This window comes from Microtus oregoni, unplaced genomic scaffold (assembly GCF_018167655.1).
Source record: "Microtus oregoni isolate MIOR12 unplaced genomic scaffold, Mior012 000008F_ref0000371, whole genome shotgun sequence".
NCBI classification, from domain to species: Eukaryota; Metazoa; Chordata; class Mammalia; order Rodentia; family Cricetidae; genus Microtus; species Microtus oregoni.
The window spans coordinates 11917254-11936730 of record NW_024543067.1 but is presented as its reverse complement, the minus strand read 5'-3'; the positions used below and the strand labels follow the sequence as shown (position 1 = coordinate 11936730).

At 44.3% G+C, this 19477-nt stretch overlaps 1 protein-coding gene and 1 pseudogene across 2 annotated transcripts in view; both read left to right on the top strand.

Annotated features, from left to right (window-relative positions):
- The first annotated feature begins 29 nt into the window (after positions 1–29).
- Plag1 (PLAG1 zinc finger) overlaps positions 30–19477 on the top strand; it is a 38843-nt gene continuing 19395 nt past the window's right edge. For both annotated transcript variants that reach the window (XM_041657690.1, XM_041657689.1), the window contains exon 1: positions 30–180. The gene's annotated coding sequence lies outside the window, so the exon portion shown is untranslated. The remainder of the gene's footprint in view (positions 181–19477) is intronic.
- On the top strand, positions 14593–15968 carry LOC121451682 (annotated as a pseudogene).

The following is a 19477-nucleotide window of genomic DNA, read 5'->3' as shown; positions in this document are numbered from 1 at the left end:
AGCTGCAAGTTGAGCTGCAGGGGCAGCGCATACACTACAATGGCTGCTGGAAAGAGGCGTAAGGAAACAATTTCCAGGCCCGCCGCGTCCAGCCCGAAATATGAGAAAAAAATTATTAGAAATTCCGCGGGCGGTGTAAAGGCGGCGGACGGGCCGGAGGGAGGATGTTAAAGCCCCGCGGTGAGTTCTCCCGGGGTCCGGGACGGCGGGGAGGCGTTTAGCGGGAGGAATATCAGGGTTATTTAAATTATGGGACTAGCCGAGGGGGCAGAGGAGCCGCGGCGGCGGCAGGAGGAGGAAAAGTTTGTGCTACTCCCAGCCCCTGCTCAGGACCCCAGAGAGAAAAATAATAATAAAAAATCAAATAAAATCGTGCGGCGGGGCTGCGAGGACTCCCGAGGTCGCTGCTGACAGGGCAGGGGGCGACGCGTCTGGGGACCCGAAGGTGAGGTCGGTGGGAAAAAAAAAACCCTTTTATTCAGGGTCTGGAAAGTTTGAAAAGTTTTCCTCCTCCTCCTCCTCCTCTCTGGTGCTGTGAATATTGTGACAGCGGCAGCGGCAGCAGCGAGAGCGGAAGACATTAGAGACCCGAAAAATAAGGGAAAAATTAATATAAATTCGGTTTTGAGAGGAAACTCTCCGCATTTTCCACCAAAACATCCCGGGGGAAGGTCGCTTCCCAAAGGGCCTGGCGGAGACCCGCGGTCGGCAATATTTGGGGGGCACTGGGAGTGACTTGGGGTAACTTTGCCCCCTTTTCCGAAGAGGTTTTTCTTTTCTGGAGAAATGCATTTGTTTTTGCCCTCTGCCCAGGTGGGATAGCCGAGTCGGGGTGCGGGGTCCGCGGGGCGCCGGACCCAGCAGGGTGGCGGCGGGGGCGTAGGGGGAGGGGGTGCTAAATGAAAGCAGGAGATCGGGACGGAGCAGGGACAGCTTGTTGTCAGTATCATAAACAACCAAAATGGAGGGAGAACTCAGGCATATAACCAAATAAAAATTGTTAAAAAATCGCAAAAAATCCCTAAAAATCCGGGATGCTCCCCCCTTTCTCGCTAAAGGTAAAAGTGTGAACCGCCTTTCCCCTGAAGTCCATTTTGACTTTGCAGGGACCAAGGAGTTAATATTTATTTATTTTTTAAAACTTTCGAAGGGCAAAAGCCTTTTATAACTCCACCGACAATGAGAAAACGTGAAAATCCAATGCAAGAGAAGCAGGGGGAGGGAGGGGGAGGTGGTAGTGCAGAAACTGCTAAACTTATTGGTAACGTGGACTGATCTGAGATAAGATAAACACGATATTTGCTATTTTATAACTCCCTTTTAATGATCTTTGCGGGGTTTGCTTTTTTTGGTAGGAAAGAAAGTGATGCCATTTTCTTAATAGAGTTAATGTGTGTGATTGGAAGAATAAACCTTTGCGGCTTTAGATTGCATTTTCGTCGCATTTATGCCTCAGGTTTTGTTAGTGGCTCCCTCCTTTCTTTAAACTGGGCTCTCCAGAGGAGGGGTGGAAAGGTGCTGTTGCCCAGAGAGACTGGAGGGCGAGACTGGCGAACCTTCTGGGGAGGGGTGGGGAGTTGTTTGGCTTCTCCCTTCCTGACACGTTTGCTTCACCTGTTCGCCCTCACTAAGGAATGTTGGACTGAGGGTTTCTGGTTTTATGTATATAAAAGGATGGTGCCTCTTGCATCACATTGATGGTAGTGGGAAAGTGCTGCTGATGTTGGTTCCACGTGGGATCTGGGACAGAGCAGGGCATTTTAAAGGGACAGCCTCTCTTTTCTTAGGGTTTGCATCACCTAAGCAGACTTTACTGTCTGAAGACCAAAGGCAGAGGTGCTGGAAGTGGGTGCTGATGGAAGAGCCTTCTCTTTCCATTACTAAGTGCACCCACGTTTAGGAGTGATGGAGGGAGAGGAGGGATAAACAAGCCCGGCAGAAGATGGATATGTGTGTGGCTTAGTTTTCATCCACGCTGTTCTTTTATGTAACGAGCCCTCCCAGAAACTTTTCATGTTACATTGCTTTTCTCTGGAAGCTGATTTTGGAAGGAATTGTGGAAAAATGGAAATACTTGAAGGTGTGTGGTGTAATGGTATAGCATTATTGAACAGTTATGAATTCTGTGCAGTGAGATCAAAGAGCCATGGATGCCCATAATGGGGGTTTACAGCCATTTTGTAAAATACCTAATATTCAGTTTGGCTTCAGGTACATTGAGGACTTCTGGTTGGAAGTTACAGGCAAAGTGGTGAAGATTCTTGAGCATTGTAAGCAGTAGGCATTTCTGGGGAGGCGGGAGTGGCTCTCGTGAAGACCATGGAAAACTTTATATACACATCCATTTTTCAAGTCCACCCTATGCATATGTTGTAACTTTACCCTGTGGAAGTGAAAATGCTTGAAAATCCTGAAACCTATCAATTTGCATCTTTTCAGCAGAAGGGATTTGTGTCTAACAGGCAATGTTTACTGATCTTTAGCTCCTATCGGCTCTTGTGCCTTCGATGGCCACAGTATTTTCGAAAGGTCAAATGTGTCCATTGTTAACTGTCCTGGTACTTGAGATGAAGACTGATCTGGACTGGAAACAACTGACATTGGGTTTTCCACAGGCATATGGAGTTTGGGAAATGCACCTCTGTGTTGCTTTGTTTTTTACAGTTTGTAGAAATGGATCAGAGTTAGAACTGAATTTCTAGGCTTCTTAGGCAATGTTCTCTTTTGCCATACTGTATGAAAGTTATTATTTTGAAGTCCATTGTGTGCTAGTTCCTGTTTCTAACTGAACATTTCTCAGCACCTTTCTGTAAATACCTTCACGAGAATTCTCTCAGTGTCCTGCGAGCATCATCCTGTGGTTTCCCACTTGGGAAACAGCCACAGCTTTCTAAGAAGTCACTAAAGAAAACACAGTGTCACAAATCACTATTAAATCATAATGGGTTGAAAAGAGATTAAAGTATCAGTGAAGAAAATAACCCCTCCCCACTTTAACCTTCTGTCCAAAGGGTTCAGAAATTCCTGCATTACTTCGAAAACCTCTGAAGTTTATTTTGCATTTTCATTGTGTTTTTGGCTTAAGATAGTTACTTTGACTATAAGTAGTCAGGATTGTGCTTTGTGCTTAAAATACACCAGACTTTTGGATACTGAACAGTTGCCACTTCAGCAAACCAAATACTAATACCAATATATTCAGTGTCAGTCAAAGTCAAGGCAGGTTTTTGCTTTTAGTTGTTAGCTCGTTGAGCTATTAAGTTGTTTGGGCACTTAAAAATAGGATTCCATTCTTTATTGTCAACCTCAACAGAAGTTCTCCTATTAAAGGTTATTCTTTCTCATATAGAGTGATATAAACTTTATGTTTGGGTTTTGTACAGCCAGTTACTTTTCTAAATCAGAAAATGTGCTCAGAATGCCCAGATTAAAACCTGTGAGTCTTAGAGTCTCGTTTAGATAGAGAGCCACAATAACTGGATTGAACTGGTTTTTTAAGATTTTCTGATGCCATAGAAATCCTACCTGTTGAACGTCCTTTGTCTAGAAGTCCTATTAAATTATACCAGTTTACAAAATTATCTAAGGGTATCTCCTGCTCCACATAAGGTCAGAGAAACCTCACTGATTTAGATACCTGTCTGAGACTTAGATGCCCAGTGTTGCTGTTCAGAATTCTGAAAAGAATTTTTCTGCTGTGGTAGATGATTTAGTGAGTGTGGGCTAGTACTGATAAAACTCCATATCTGTATATTTATTATAATCAAAATATTTCAGTAAATACATTTTATAGCTAAAACAGTGAATTTGTCTATCAATATAGTTGGAAATTTTAAGAATGCTGTTTATGTTTTAATATCAATCAAATATGGGAATTTACCTTCATTGTTATTAGAGTTTTTATTTTTGTGAAATACATTTTCATATAGTATCCTGGAATTTTACCTAAGAATTAAATTGTTGTTTCTAAATTAAATGTCATGTTCCTATTGTAACTGGGATTTTTAAAAAGACAACTAAAATCCATGTCCATTGCTGCCTTTGAAGTTTGCTTTCAGTAATCATTTTTCTCAAGTTGTATAATCAAAATGTTCACCCTTCTAGGAATATTTTGATATTATTATTTGTAATTTTCTACTTTAGGAATTTAACATATAAAAAGTTAACCTGTTCCATGTGAGCATGTGAGGGAAGAGTTTCAGAAGAAAAGTGTATCTGTTGAGCAAAAGCTAAGCAAGGGGGATCTGTTCAGGGTGACAGAGAGAAGCCCTCCCTTGAGATGACTCTCAAGTGTTTGAAGAACCTTAGAAACATTTTTTTCTAAAACACTGAATATGTTGAAAGCATGTCTGTCATTGCTTGAAAACAAAGGCAGACCTTTAATTTCTTTAATTTTAACATGAATTAATGTAGGCAGCACATTTAAGCAATTAGTAAGTGTTTAGGTAGGCTTAGAAAAGTGTTTGCAAACAAGTTCAATGCAAGGGCAGGGTCCATGGTTCCCTGTGATTTCAGAACTCATGCAGAAGAGCTCTTTCCCATCCCGACACAAAGACACTTTAGAAGTGATTTATTGTTGCTTTTATTTTGTAATCATATCACTGTTAACTTTTTTGAAACTCTGAAATCTGAAATCGCTGTTAATGCTTTTCCTTCGTATCAGGGCAAATTTATATCTCATTTGAAATTTTAATTTCAGATTTAATTTGAGAAAGTAAATGAGTATTTCTAGATTATAAATTTTTATGAAAGGTTGGTGTGTAGGTGTTAACATTTGACATTATGAGAAATATATCTGCAGAAAAGCCCAATAGACATTATGACAGAGGCATAGTTTGAATTTTACTTTTCAATTTATTGGCCTTTCTCCCTGAGGTTTGCATTCTACCTTGTGTGTCCTCCTGTCTGTGTGTCCTCCATACAGGAGAGAATTGACCAGGATATGGTGATGCTGACTCTCAGAGACATTTGAATGCTTTTGGGTTCTGATTTTGTATATGTATTAGTGTTTGTTATTCTTAAGGCTTTTACTTTTTATAATGCATATCAAAGTACAGAAAAGTTATAAAACAAATAACATCTCACTTTTTAAAAAGGGAAGTAGTGTGATGTGACATTAAAATTGTTGGTGTTTCAAGGTCCCTGTGTGCCTTGTAAACAGAGTCCCGGCAGGATCCTGGTGTTGAAACTAACCAGAGTCTGTGTTGGGGTTTGAGAGGACTACCTATGAAATGGGCGTGCGTGCACAGACTGAATGTCTGCTGCTACAGCCTAGGCTGATGGGAAACTCAGTTTGCTAGGAGTATTCTTTGCCTTGTTTTTTAAATGGAACTTTTTCCTAATTTAAAATCATAGAAAACCTAAAAGTGAAGATAGTAGAGAACAAAAATGTGGTTTTGGTGCCATTTAAATATAAGACTTCTGAGAATCCAAGTGTACTCAGCATCAGTGTAAACTAAATGTTCAAAATAATGATGAGAGACTGGAGAAGTGAGAATTTCAGAATAAAATAGTTAATTATGATAAACTTAAAATTCAACTTATGAATAAAGCATAACCAGCTATAAAGCAAAAATCGCAAGTTTACAAAAGGATATCTGAGTGTTAATTTGGGGGATTTCATCAGAGAATAATTTTAGTGTAAATTGCTGAATTTGTAACTACCTTTTAAAATTAGACCTTCAGAGCCTCTGCCCCTTCTCTCTTTAGATTTGGATTAAACTAAATTCTACGAATGATTTGTTGTGATGATTTGAAATTCTTTTTTTTAACAGAAGGAAAAGGAGAAAGTCATTTTCTGCTGTTTCTAAAAAAGATTTTAAGGAGGATTTAAGTATGTAGTTCTGTAAAATAGTCTGAGAGCCTTAGGAGGCGTTGAAAATTGCCTTCCTTGTTCTTTACTGGAAAGCTTAAAACTTTTCTAGGTTAGTAAAATAAATTTCAAAGCCTCATTCTAAGAATAGTTTTGTTCTGTGGATTTTTAGGGGCAATTTGAATAATTTCTTACAACCTTGAGAACACGTTAAAGCCTTTCACAAGATGCAGATAGGAGTGTTCCACAAATGAGACTTGATTTTCAGAACATTTTAAGGTGTGTGCTGCTGATCAAAGACGTTTCTCTTTCTCATTTACTAATTAGCCATTGATTTTTCTGAAGGAGAATTGAAGCCTTCTCTTGTGGTCTCTAGAATTCACCTTTACTTTTGCAGCCTGCTCTGAGTCCTTCTGGCAGGGTAGTGCACTGTAGAGTCTTGAGATCTACCTGTTTTGAGAACGAGAGCCTCATCTTACACTTTTCAGTTGTTAATATTAAACTATTGTCCCAGACCAGTGTTGGTGTACTGCGTGTAGGTTGTTTATGGTTTTTCTACGTTACAGTTTCTGAGTATGAGAATGTTGTCAGAGTAAACGATGCGCCTCATACCGAAAAAAGGAAAAAAAAAAAAAAACAACTACTGTCTGATCAGTGGGCATTAAAATCTTTAGGATACATTTTTTGGAAACTAAAAATCAGTTTTTAAATGAGGACTCTTAAGTCTTTTGTCTAAAAGGCAAAATCAGAAAGTGTAGCTGTCGGTTCTGTTTCCCCGAAGATCCATCAAGGGATTGTTCTAGGTGGGGAGAATTTTAGGGAACCAAAGCTGGAAACTTAAGGTTGTTTAACTTTGCAGGTTCAACACAGCACCGATTGAATTTTAGTCTGCTAGCTTTTCTCAGTAAATTAGCTTTATTTTCTTGTATTGTCTTAATGCTATAATTATAGAGCCCAAATTAGTTCTCAGAGTGCCCAAAGGAGTTACAATAAAAGATTCTATTGTATCATCTTAAGGCAATGAAGTAAAGTAGCATTTAAATAAGAGTGCCTTCCCTTTCTTAGGTTGCCTTTTGCATTTTCTAAGGACAGTTTCTGTGAGGGTTCCATTCTGGAGAAGGGAAATTAGCTCTACTGCTTTGACATGAAACTTATTATAATTTTTATAACTTTATGGAAATTTTGCTACTTTGCATGTGATGGGTAAGATCTGTCCTGTCCTTAAAATGAACAGTGGTGTGTCCAATGTACCTAATTGCAAACTCAGCCTCAGACCCTTAAAACTGCTTAAGTAAATGTCAGAAAATGTTTTTCCTGTATTTTGGTAATTTGTTATTGCTGAGGTAATTTAATTGCGTAAATTTCTATCTTAGTTGTATTTCTCTTCTAATATTAGTATTTTATTTGAAAACTGTCGGAAAGGTGTGTGATCTCAGCATTAAGATAGAACTGGACGGCCAATAAAATAGTTGCACCAATCGTGGTGGCAGCAGCCCTGTTGGTTCTTTCTTGGCAGAGTTAGAGGTTTCCAGAGAGCGAACGTCCAGGTGAGTACAGCGTGCGTCCATCTGTAGGACTCGGGGACCTCGTCCGCTCTACTTTCCCGAAGCAAAACCTGTGTATCCTCAGAAGGGATGGCGCACAGAAAGCCAAATTCAGTCTGCTCAGTGGGCAGGGCACATGTCAGCCTTCCCAGGGGTTCCTTTCAGACTTCTAAAGAAAGGTATAAGGCAGTCCTCAAAAGTAACTGTCATGCGTCATGTTTTAAAGGACTGTGTGTGAAGATGTGTTGCCGTCATCGGTTACCCAAACTAAGATGAAAATAAACCACCAAATAATAAACTTAACTGGAAAAAAAGAGAGATTTAAATATTTATCTGAATAAATTGATTTGCTGTTGAAAGAGACAGAATTTTAGCCGAAAGAATTGTTTTTGTTTCTGAATATGCTTTTAAGTCCTAGAAGTTTGTAAACAAAGTAATTGTTAAAATAAAATAAAGTCTGGCAGTCTGCAAAAGGTCTTAAGCATTTGTCTTTGACAGTTAATAAACATATTCTAAATGGCCAAAATTGCATCAAAGATTTTAGTATCTTCAATCATATTGGTTGTTTCTCAAAGAAAAGTGTTAACAGATAGCCTGGTACTCACTGCGCATCCGCTGTGTTTGAGAGCTTTAACTGTTACATGTTTGCAGACAGTGCTGCTTCAGTGTTGGGTAAAGGCACTGTTTTGAGTGTTTTCTTCAAACGTCCTCTTTGTGCATATTATAATTCCATTCAGTTTTATTAAACTTTTATTTCTTAAGCGTGCCCCTGTTCTCGCTGCATGCTGTTCTTAGAAGGGAGTCGTGTTCTGAAGTACCTTTGCCACGGCTCAGGTTATCTCAAAGTAGGCACTATAGATATAACCGCTCGGCTCCACCTTGGCCCAGTGTCGTACTTGAATGAAATGATACTCAATTCACCCTTTCTTGGTCACAGCAAGCAAAGGAGAAAGCAGCTTAAAAGAGCAGAACGGGTCCCGTCCCGAGGGTGACTCATAATGCCTCTCTGCAGTCCATGGTCCCTCTGCCAGAATGAAAAGAACTTGTTAATTAAAACCAAAATGCCCGTGTGTCTGCGAACTTTTTTCCTAATCAGGATTCAGACACACTGGTGTGCTCCCCTTGGCATCCAAGTGTGCTTGCTGCTTGGCTCTGCTATGCTCTCACTGCTGCCACCCTGTGTATGGCAGAGCTGCTGCGGCAAGCACCCAGCTGCTGTGTTAGCCAGTGGTGAGGTTCTGGAGCACCCGTGGGACAGGAGCGTGCAGGGCGATGCGTGTGGACGCTCCTGTGTGTGCCCTGCCTCTGTGTGTGCTGCTGCACTCCAGCTAGGTCTCAAAAGTTCTGCAGCCCACAAGTGCCGTGTTCAGCTGCCAAAAGAGAGAATTTGGGAAAACCCTGAAGGTAAATGCTGCTGTCTGTCTAATCTGCCGTGTCACGGAAAACGAAACAGCACTGGGCGAGTCCTTCACGTGTGGCTTGAAACTGGTCACGTCAGGAAGCAGAGGTCCCGAGCATGTAAGGATGAGGAGTGTCATGAGAGTTTTTATGTTAGCCAAGTTATAATTACAAGTTCTTCCTAGTAAAAGCAAAACCAAAACGATCGCACACAAAAAGAGACTGTTTCTGCTTAGGAGGAAAGGAAACTTAACTTGATTGGTTAAGTTCTGTGAATCACTGACCAACATGACTTTTAAATTATATCATCGTCGTATTTAAGTATTAATGCTGTGCTCCAGCCATAAAACACTTGGGCTGGACCGCAGCAGCATCCGTCTGCTTCCACCTTTCTTGTTTCATTTTCAAAGCAGCCTGAGATAGGAAGTTCAGACGGAGTGGGTGTACAGCACGCACTGAGTGAGTCTCAGCATGAGCGGACTAGAAAAGCTAATTATAAATTCATTAATACCAAGATTAACATATTTAAGAAGTAATAAATTTGTTGCAAGAATTAAAATTTGAGGCTTAACGTTTCACTGATTCACTCAGGTTGGAGAGTGTTGTATGGATGCTTATTAAGCTATGTATTTATATGCATATATATATAAACACATATATATATGTATATATATGGAATTGGTGGGAAATGTATGTGCTTTCTAAGGGAAAGTAGATTCAAAAATATTATAAATCTAAACTTTGTTTTACAGGAAGGATCTCAGACATAGTTCATTTGAGTCAGATTTACGGCCAAGCCACCTGATTTCTTGGATGGTCACTGTTTCTTTCAGGAGTTTTGAATGGCTTTGCTTCAGTAAACAATGTAATTCTATATGGTAGCAGTGGAAAGTATTGCTTAGGCTGGTTAATTTTCGATATTGAACTCCTAAGACCGGAGTGTACCGATGGCCCTTCCCTCCCAGGAGCTGTAACGGAAATCACTGCAGTGTGTGTGTGCTGTCTACCCCCTGTGAGAAGGCCGAGAGCGAGAGCTTCACCTGGGCAGTCCTGTGATGGTCCCCATGTTGAAGGGTTGGGCATTTTTTCAGCTCCGTAAATACCATTTGGAATCTTTTTAAAAGTAACTGATATGAAAATGTGATTAAATTTTGAATCAGTATTGGAATACTACCATTTTCAAAGAAACTTTTTAAAAATTTATTTGCTTCTCTTGTTTCTTACTCTTCATAGCAACCTCAAGGTTGACATTATTTTAACAAAGCATTGTAAACAGACAGGCTGACATTATTTTAACAAAGCATTGTAAACAGCTGTACAGATTTGCCTAAAATCACAAGAATTTACACTGGTTTGAAAGACAGACTGCAGCTTCCTTGCCTTTGCTCGAGGACGGAGCGCCATGCCACTGGTCAAGGTGGTCATTGGTACCTAACGTTGACCCGTTCTGTAGTGAGAGACCAGAATGACTTGGTTTTTTACTTCGCTTCCTGACAACTAAAACTTGATTCTTGTGCTAAGTGGGAATCGAAGTACCCTTGCCACTCTTTTAGGGTACCTGTGTTCACTGCCTTAACTTTTGCTTGCCTTTAAAAATGCCAGTTAAGTGGTAGGTGGAAGTACAAAAGAAACACAAAGGCAGTGTATTTTTAAATGTCCAGAGAGTAACATAGATATCAAACGCTATGGGAGGAAGAAGGGAAGCTTGAGATGGGCCTTGGAAAAGGCTTGAGTTAGAAAGCTGCAGGAAAAAAAGAGGGAGTGACATTTAGGTGAAAGAAATGGTTTCACCGGGAGTAGGAGGCAGAGATGTGCTTCTCGCCTTGTGCGCTGAGACCGCCATCCTGGTCCTGAGGGAACCGTGCAGGGCAAGAGGAAATGGGTGTGCTGGGTCTGACCAGGGCAGGCCCTCACGTGATCCTCTGCTATTTGGAGTGCTCAGGTATTCCCCGTCAGGTCCATGTTCACCAGAATTCTGGGTATTTGTTTACAGTAGTGACTGGTTCTCAGCAACCCCTACAACTTACAGTTTAGACATCTGGCTTCTACTCATAAAACCACCCATGGTCACTCAGTTGGAACCAGAATTGCAGTTTGGCACTTCTGCTGTAGGGGCATAGTCGCAGTGGACATGTGGAGAAAGGACAGGAGAGCCAGGCTCAGAGGAGCAGTCCTAGAGCAAGGGCACACAGCCCTGTGAAGATCTGACCTGGGACTGAGGATCGGGATGGCAGTGGACAGGAACAGCAGGAGAGGATAGCCAATGAGACAAAGGCTATGCCCTGTCAGTTCTTCAGTGGGCTTTTATCCTGGCTGGGAGAGAGGCTCGCTGAGTCTTACGCTGGAACTTTGGTGATCCAGTGATACTCAGGCCCTGTGCTCAGTCCTTTCCCTGCAGTCCCCACCCTTAGTGTCCACTGGCGCCTTTGCCCAAGACTCACCAGGCCTCCTGCCGCCTTTCCAAAGCAGGCTGTGCCCTGGGTTTCCGTAGTGTTGCCCAACACTTCTTCCAAGCCCTGGGGAGACTGTATCCTAGCTGTCTATGCATGGTATGAGGCGAGCTGCTGAGACAACCTGGTAGGCTCCCCCTCCCATACTGGAATTTCCCATGTTTCCTCTCTGCTTATAAACTGTGCTCATATTTTCTTCCATCAAAAAAGCAAAACCCAAATCTTAACCTCCATTCCAGCCCCTCAAGTATCTCTTTCCCTCAGCAGTGCCAACCTCCTGAGGAAACAGTTTGTATTTTGTATGTGGTCTCAGTCCTTTACCTCCCCATCTCTAGCCTTCCAGCCTATCGTGGAAGAAAACAGCACTCTTTCCCTAGGAGGCAAATCTAGTGGCATCTTTTAGTTATCACCATGGGGTGATCTTTGGTGCCGTCATCTGCAAACTCTAGCCTCTTGCTTTCCTGTGTCCTGCTATTCTGTTACACTGCTGTCAAAACTGGTTATGGCTACAAGAATTCATTTTGCTACTTTCTCAACTTTTGTCTATCTTTAAAATGGCCTACAATAGATTTCAGATGATCCGTGCAGGTGGCATTCCCCGTAATGCTGTGCAGGGAATCTGTGTGTCTGTCTGTATGCTACAAGCACTGTGGTTCTGTCCCGAAAGGTACCCAGTAGTGACGAAGGCAATTTGCATACAGTGCATGATGCTCACAGCTTTCAGGAACTGAGAAAGGCACACAACCTGTTTTGAGACTTTGGCCCTGCTGTGAGGATCTCAGACCAGTCACCTGATATTCTACTCCACTGAGGATAAACACTTGCTTCCTTAGCATGAGAGGGATATACAAGTAACATTGTAATACACAATTCCGGTAGTCATGGCTTTCCTCCAGACAGCTTTTTCTTTTGAGGTGGGGGCAATAATTACTCCTGGGGACGTCTTCCTAGGCAGATGACTTTTATCACAGAGCTCCGAACCACTACACAAGGTTTGCTCAGACTTTCTTCCCCGCAACTCCTCCTACAGATTGCACAGATGTTCACTATATGTCTGGTTCTCAGAGAAAGAAGAGATAAAAGCCGGAGGTGCACACCTTGCCCTCTAATGCCAGCTCAGGAGGAAGACTGGGTACACACAGATGGGACTGAGCTCCTAGCGGGTAACAAGGTGGCTGGACACAGGCACTGTCACTGCAGCTCAGAGAGCAGCCCAGGGATAGAGAAGGGGCTGGTTCACTTGTCTAAGGAGCTGTGTAGCTTTTGAGGAGCCCCTGCCCTCTAGCCACGGGCCTTGAGAGGACAGCAGTCACCGTCATCCTGCAAGGGGCACCTTATGCGGCTCAGGAGCTCCACTTACTTCTGGCTGGCAGTCCCCAAGGACAGCACAGGGCATTTGGGAAGGTGCCTCTCTAGCTGGTCCCCTAACTTGTTCCCTTTGTCTCTAGTTTCTAAAGTTTCCCCTCACTGGAGCAGGACTGCTGTCTCATTATCCTGCCAGGTTTTTCCAGGTTGTTCCTCGTTATTCAGGCAACTATACAGAAATTCTTTTGTGTTTGCTGCTGTTTCCGAGGGTCCTTGTTCATCCAGTCCCTCAGAACTATGCATCTTTGGATTCCTTCTTCCTGTCTTCTGCGACCTGTCAGTCTGAGGAAGCCCTGCTTGCAGTCTGAGGAGAGGCTCTAGCTTAGTACCTGATATCTGACTCGAAGCAGGCATGGTGCAGTCTGCAGTATGCATAAAACCCAGGAGGGAAAGATTGACATGTAGGGAGTTGACTTATATAGAAAGGCACATGGGAGACCACGAGAGAGGCAGAGATAGTGGTTTCATGAGCACGAAGCTGCACATAGCACAGGAGGAACCTGGTGCTCAGTGAGAGGGTGCGCAGAGGGCTAGGGGATCCCGCAGCCTGCAAGTGTCGGGACATGCTGGCTTGCCGGTGAGCAAGGACAAGTGGAAAAGCAGTGCCACCAAGGGAAAGTGCAAAGGAAATGGCCAGACAGAGGACTCGGGAAAGCAAGAGGCTAGAGTTTGCACAGTGATGGCACTGAAGATCACCCCATGGTGATAACAAAAGGGTGCCACTAGGTTTGCCTCCTAGGGAAACGGTGCTGTTCTCTTCCGTGATAGGCTGGATGGTAAAGGACTGAGACCACATACAAAACACAAACTGTTTCCTCAGGAGGTTGGCACTGCCGAGGGGAAAAGATGCTTGAGGGAGGTAAAGTGAATAAAATATCCACGGAATTGGTGAATAAATACAATTATCTAGTTTCCTCCCAGTTGTTAGCTAGGTAGGTTTATAGTTCTTACGTGGTCATGTGCAGAGATCATTGTTTACTTCTCTGGCAATTTTCTTCAGCTCAGTTCTTAGGTATAAACTGGGTGGGCAAAAAGCTAAATGTCTGTGTTTTCCTTAGCATGTCAGTCACATGGTCATCTGGACCTCTAGGAGAGACTCTCGGTGACCAAGTCGGACCTGAGGGTGTTTGCATCTCAGCCGTCAGCGCCACCCACACTGTGTGTGCTTTTGTTCCTCACCCGTGTCCATCATTGCTCCCCTTAACCGTCACCTCGGTCATCATCGCCTTGGACTGCTGGTCTTCCCGGACCCCAAATCCCATCATCCAACTTACTGTTTTTACCCGAAAAACTGGCTCAGAAGGGACATAGTGCCTGCTTTAACACCGCGGTGTTGGGGAGGGGCATTGGTATGGTGCTTGGCTGCTCAGAGCCCATGTCCTCCACCATGTTCAGGATCATCATGATCATTGTTGTGCTTTGACATTACAGGCTTGCATTAAGGTAGGAAAGGACTCATCTGTCAAAGCAAACTCATTAGATTTGGCAAAGCAGGAAAATTAAAGAGAGATTGTGCACATTACCAAATAATCATTTTAAAATGATAATGTAAATTAGCACTTGAGCTATCTGGAAGACTTCAGCTGAGGCATCTGAAGTATCGGAACTACTCACAAGTCCTGACCAAGGTGCCCTGATGTTACAGTCCTCCACATACACCACGCACCACACAGCACACACTCGCATGAGCAGTGCAGCCCTCCCTAGTGCCTACCTGGAAGACCACTCCTTCCTTTGCTTCTCTTGCCCCCGCCTGTGACGAAGGACAGTGAGGACAGTGACGTCACTAGGTGATTAAACACAGCAAGTGCAAGGTGACAGTGCGTCCAGTGCCTGTCGGGATCTGAGCCAGAGTTACTCCCCAGCTCTGCCCAGAACATTCTCTCCCATCTCTCGTCTCTGGACTCTGCTGTTCCCCTAAGGAAGGCTCTTTCCAAGATTACTAAAAGCTCTGGAGAGCCAAGAAAAGCAGGGAGGGGGGAATCTTCCGGGGTGGCGAGAAGTAAGGAGGGCTACTGCCAGAATGGGACATCTGGACCAGTAGTCAGAGCCAGTCCGGAGGCAAGGAGTGAGCGAGCTCTGAGGGAACCCGCCCTGAACAGTTCCTTCCTGACGTGTGCCCTTTTCCCTCTGAGGCAGGAGAGCTTATTGGGACTTCGTCCTGTATAGTAGCCCCCCTTGCTCCTCTTGCCTGGCTCTCTGATGGTTTACTCCTGGCATTGGGTTCCTTCCCACACTCCTGAGGTCTGAAGTGTCTCTGCCACTGCCGTTCTCCATACGCACCTTGAGCTTTGCTTATTTTTATTATGAGATATATATATAGTGGCACTGGCTATTGAACGCATCGTCTCACCCATGCTAGGCAGGCGTCCTACCACTGAGCGACATCCCAGCTCTCACCCTGCTCTTTCAAACCTTTGATGGTAGCATGGCCTCAGACTGGCACCCAGCCTCCACATTCACCATCTGGTGGCCCTGAGCCCTCTGCTAGGCCAGACCCCAGCCCAGGGCTGCCTCCCTTACAGCCTCACCTGAGGCCCAACAAACCTCATTGCCCACGATCACCTTGATAATTCAGGGTGCATCCTTCCATCCTCGGGCTAAAGCTGGCCCAGATCATTCCCTGGGTCTAGGCAGCATTCCCCTTCTTCAGGGACGACTATGAGAGCTGGAAGAACTCCATCCTCCACAACCTTTCCTCCAACACCTGCTTCTGTAAGGTGCTCAAGGACCATGTGAAACGCCAGGTTAAGGGCAACTTCCGGGTGATGCACATGCCTGATCCCAGCAGAGGTGCTGTATCTTCAGAACACTGCCCTGTGCCAGCAGTGGCAGACCTGGGACACACAGAGCTTTTGCCAAGGACCTGAGCCCCTTCATGCTCCGTGGCCAAGCCCATCGGGCATCCAGGATTCCACAACCATCCTGGAAGGGTTTCACATCAAGTTCCTGCTAGGGGACCCAGAGAAAGAATCAACATGGTCCCCGTATATTGATCCAAGGGGGAGCAGAGGGTATATACTACACCCCCTTAACTCCTCTGTGGCCTGTCTGCTCCCTCCAGGACCCACAAGAGTAGAGGGGAAGACTTCCCCAGGGGCAGCAGTCATTAGGCCTTTCTCCTGTCCTCAGGGCAGGGATTTGGCCCCTTCGCATATTTCAGGGTTCCCCAGATCCCATGGGAGTGTCTAGCAGGCATTCAGGAACTCACTTTGGGGACAGCTACCTAGCTCTTACATCTACATCCCCAGTGTAGTCATGCCTTTGACCATACTAACTCCCACCTCTTATCCCAGTGCCCATCTTGGGGGCAGGCAGGGACTGCTTCTCCTTCCCACCTATAAATACCAGATTGATGAAGAATCAGAGCTAGAAGCCAGTCCACAGCAACAGCTATAAAACACCAGGTACAGCCTTGCTGAAAATCCACGTTAATTGGTCTACCCCAGACAGGATTATGGTTCTGCTATTATGACAGATCTGTCTGTCATGCCTTCACCTCTCCCACACACAGGGGCCAAGTCTGGAAAGACAGTGCTCAGCACAGAGTAGTCCTTTTCTTGATCTTCTCAGGCCCTTGTGCTGTCCACCCGTCCGTCCGTCTGTCCGTCCCTCTGTCACCATGCCTTCCTGGCTCTAGGCTGGAGGAAGATGACGCAAAAGTGAGTCCAGACTGAAGTCTTGCCCCTGCTCTGTTGCCTGGGAAGGAGGTAGCACCTTTTGGGGAAAGGGTTAGGAAATGAAAAACTGGAACCCTACATGATTTGGGGTGATAGAGGTAGGAGAGATAGCAGTAAAGCATTTAAAAAAAATCAATTTTGTGAGTTTCCCAGGATCTATTAAATAAGTTGCCATTCAGTGTCTTCACCCTACTAACTCCTGCTCATGTAAAATTCTACTGACTCATTACAGGATGCATCTCCTGTCCACTGTCACCCACTGCCCACGACAGGCCAGTATAAACTTGCTTTATAGCTGAACCGCTTAGGCAGACCACAGCACCCTGTTTAACTCAGATGAGATTTCTCTCACACACCACCAAGTCTCGCTGCTGCTTCTGCTGTGTCCTCTCCAGCCTCCCTCGACACTCCTTTCCTAAGACCCCATGGCTCCCACCAAGGGAAGCCTCGTCCCCATGGTGCTCAGCACACCCCAGCTCTGGTCCTGTTCAGCTGTACCTCCTCTCAGGAGCACCCTCCACCCAGATCTCTTCTTCCTATGGACTGTCTTTGTACCTAGCCTATATTTATTTTGTGGTGTTTTCTACCTTCTGCTTTTGGTTGTCAATAATGATAAATTATCGGTGCCCCTTTGTTAGCTCTTCCCCTGTAGACTATCGAGTGTTGTGTTCCCAGTGACACTTTAAGACCTACGTGAGATGACAGACATTTATTTGTCTCTAAGTTGCTTCTAATGTATTTCTTGGTGCCTTTGTGCAAGAGTCGGGGACTATCTGGTCCATTAAGGGAAAATGAACTTTCTAGTCATGACCACAAGGTGGCATAGTGACTACAGCTTCCTGGTATCATTGAGAATGGACCAAGACAAGAAAAGGTCTTATCTCCTTAAATGCTTGATATGCAATTGAAAGTCCAGAGAACTTCTAAGTTTTCAATTCTCAGTCATTTGTGGAGACAACTGTTTTCTTCATCACCTGGTGGGCCAACGAGGTGGAAAGGGCCCTCCTCTTCCCCTTCCTCTTCCTATTTTCTATTCGTTATAAAACACTTGAGTGCCTCCTATGTGTATCCTATTCTAATTGTTAGCTGTATTGGACCCCACCTCTCCCTGTGACTTCCCTCATCTCTCCCTGTGACTTCCCTCAGTACATCTCCCTCACCAGCCTGGATATGGTGGATGGGTGTTAAGGCCACACAACTCGGGCCAACCTTGCCTTAGCCACAGGAGAACTATGGGTGATTAGCTGGGGTGGGAAAGGGAGATAATGGGCTTTGTAAGTAGGTCATGACCCCTTGGGGGGGGTGAAGGACCCTTTCACAGAGGCCACCACCTAAGACTATCCTGCATATCAGATATTTACATTGCAATTCGTAACAGTAGCAAAACTACAGTTAAGAAGTAGCAATGAAAATAATTTTCATTCGAGGGTCACCATGACATGTGAAACTGTATTAAAGGGTTCCAGCCTTAGGAAAGTTGAGAAACACTGGGTTGTGTGAAAGAGAGCCACCTCAGCTGTATGTGCTTTAAAGGGCTCTACCCGGGCAGTCGTGGCGCACGCCTTTAATCCCAGCACTCAGGAGGCAGAGGCAGGCGGATCTCTGTGAGTTCAAGGCCAACCTGGTCTAGAAGAGCTAGTTCCAGGACAGGAACCAATGCTACAGAGAAACCTTGTCTCACAAAACAAAAAACAAACAAACAAAAAAAAGTAAAAAGTAGTCCTCTACCAGCCACAGTTAAGCCCTGGTAAGTTTATCTCTGAATAGGCAAAATTTTTGCCCAAGTTGCCATTCCATTTCACAGAAAACCAGTTTCTGTAATTGTGATTTGGGTTTATCTGTGACTGTAATTATCATAAAACCCAAGGTACACCCTACCTGTCTACAGACACGCAATCATAAGCATGCTACTTCTTCAGATACCATGTTACTCTTTGAGTGCATAAGCCTTTTATATGAAATGTTCTTTTGTTTCTGTGATGACTGTGATCTGTATAAGAGCCTGTATCAGGGAGGGTCAGTTCTTATTTCTATAATTTATCATTATTGTGTAAATGTGTTTATGATGTGGGAGAGGAGAGACATGCATGTTACAGGACACACATGTGGAGTTGTGAGGTCAACCTTATAGAGTTGATCCTCTGTTTCTCCCTTCTACATAGTTTTCAGGGACTGAGCTCAGCAGACACCATTACCCACTGAGCCATCTCAGCAGCCCTGGTCCTGTACATATCAGGACATGGTAGGACAGCCCTGTTTAGCATGCTGTATGCAATAGCTTTATATATTGAACACTCAGGACTATACTAAAGACTATAGTCAGCTTTCCATGACTGCCACCAATCCTGATGATCTGAGTTCAGTTCCCTAGGTACACATGGTGAAAGGAGGACCCAACCCTCACAAGCTGTCCTCGTACTTCACAAATGCCACATACATACATACATACATACATGCTTACAATTTTTAAAATAGGATAAACTGCCCAAAGATATACTGCTCAGGTAGGATTTGGACCAGCCTTTATTCTCAGAAGTAGGTCATCTTTGCCTACTATTGCTGCTTTAGCCTGAGTCAGAGTGAGAATCTGTGTTGGGGCTCTCTCCAAGTAAACTTTGAAAGGAACACCGTGCGGAGGTGAAGACCAGAAACTCGCTGTCTAAGATTATGAAATGACTCCTCCAGCATGTTTCTAGGTCACAGCAGGAAGAGGGCTCAGAGGTGTGGAGCGAACTGAGGAGTCTGTGGGTGGTGGAAAGGGGGCTGCCTTCGCTGTTGCTGCCCAAGCTTCAGATTGGTGAATTGGAATCCCTTTGATTATCACCTGTCAGCAAACAACAGAGTGAGTGTACAGTTTGATAACTAAAGAAAGATGTTTCTTTTCTTTAAAAAAAGCTAAACTAGTTAGAAACCAGACGGTTGTGGCCAGTTGGTTCTGTTTCAGGAAGCAACAGGGGCACGTAGCGATTGGCTTTTTCTCAACAGTCTGAGTGTGGGGCCAGTATGCAAGAGTCCAGGGAAGCCCTTCAGCCATCTAATCACATAGCTCCAGGCTCCACCTCTTGCATTTGCTTGAAATATAACATATTTCCTACAGGTATCTAGTCCTGCTTCTAATTCCTCCTACCTGGATACCTGCCCACATGTGGCTCACACCTGTTCTTTGGGTCACGCTTGTCTTGGTTCTGGAATACCTGCCCACGTATGGCTTGCACTTGTTCTTTGGGT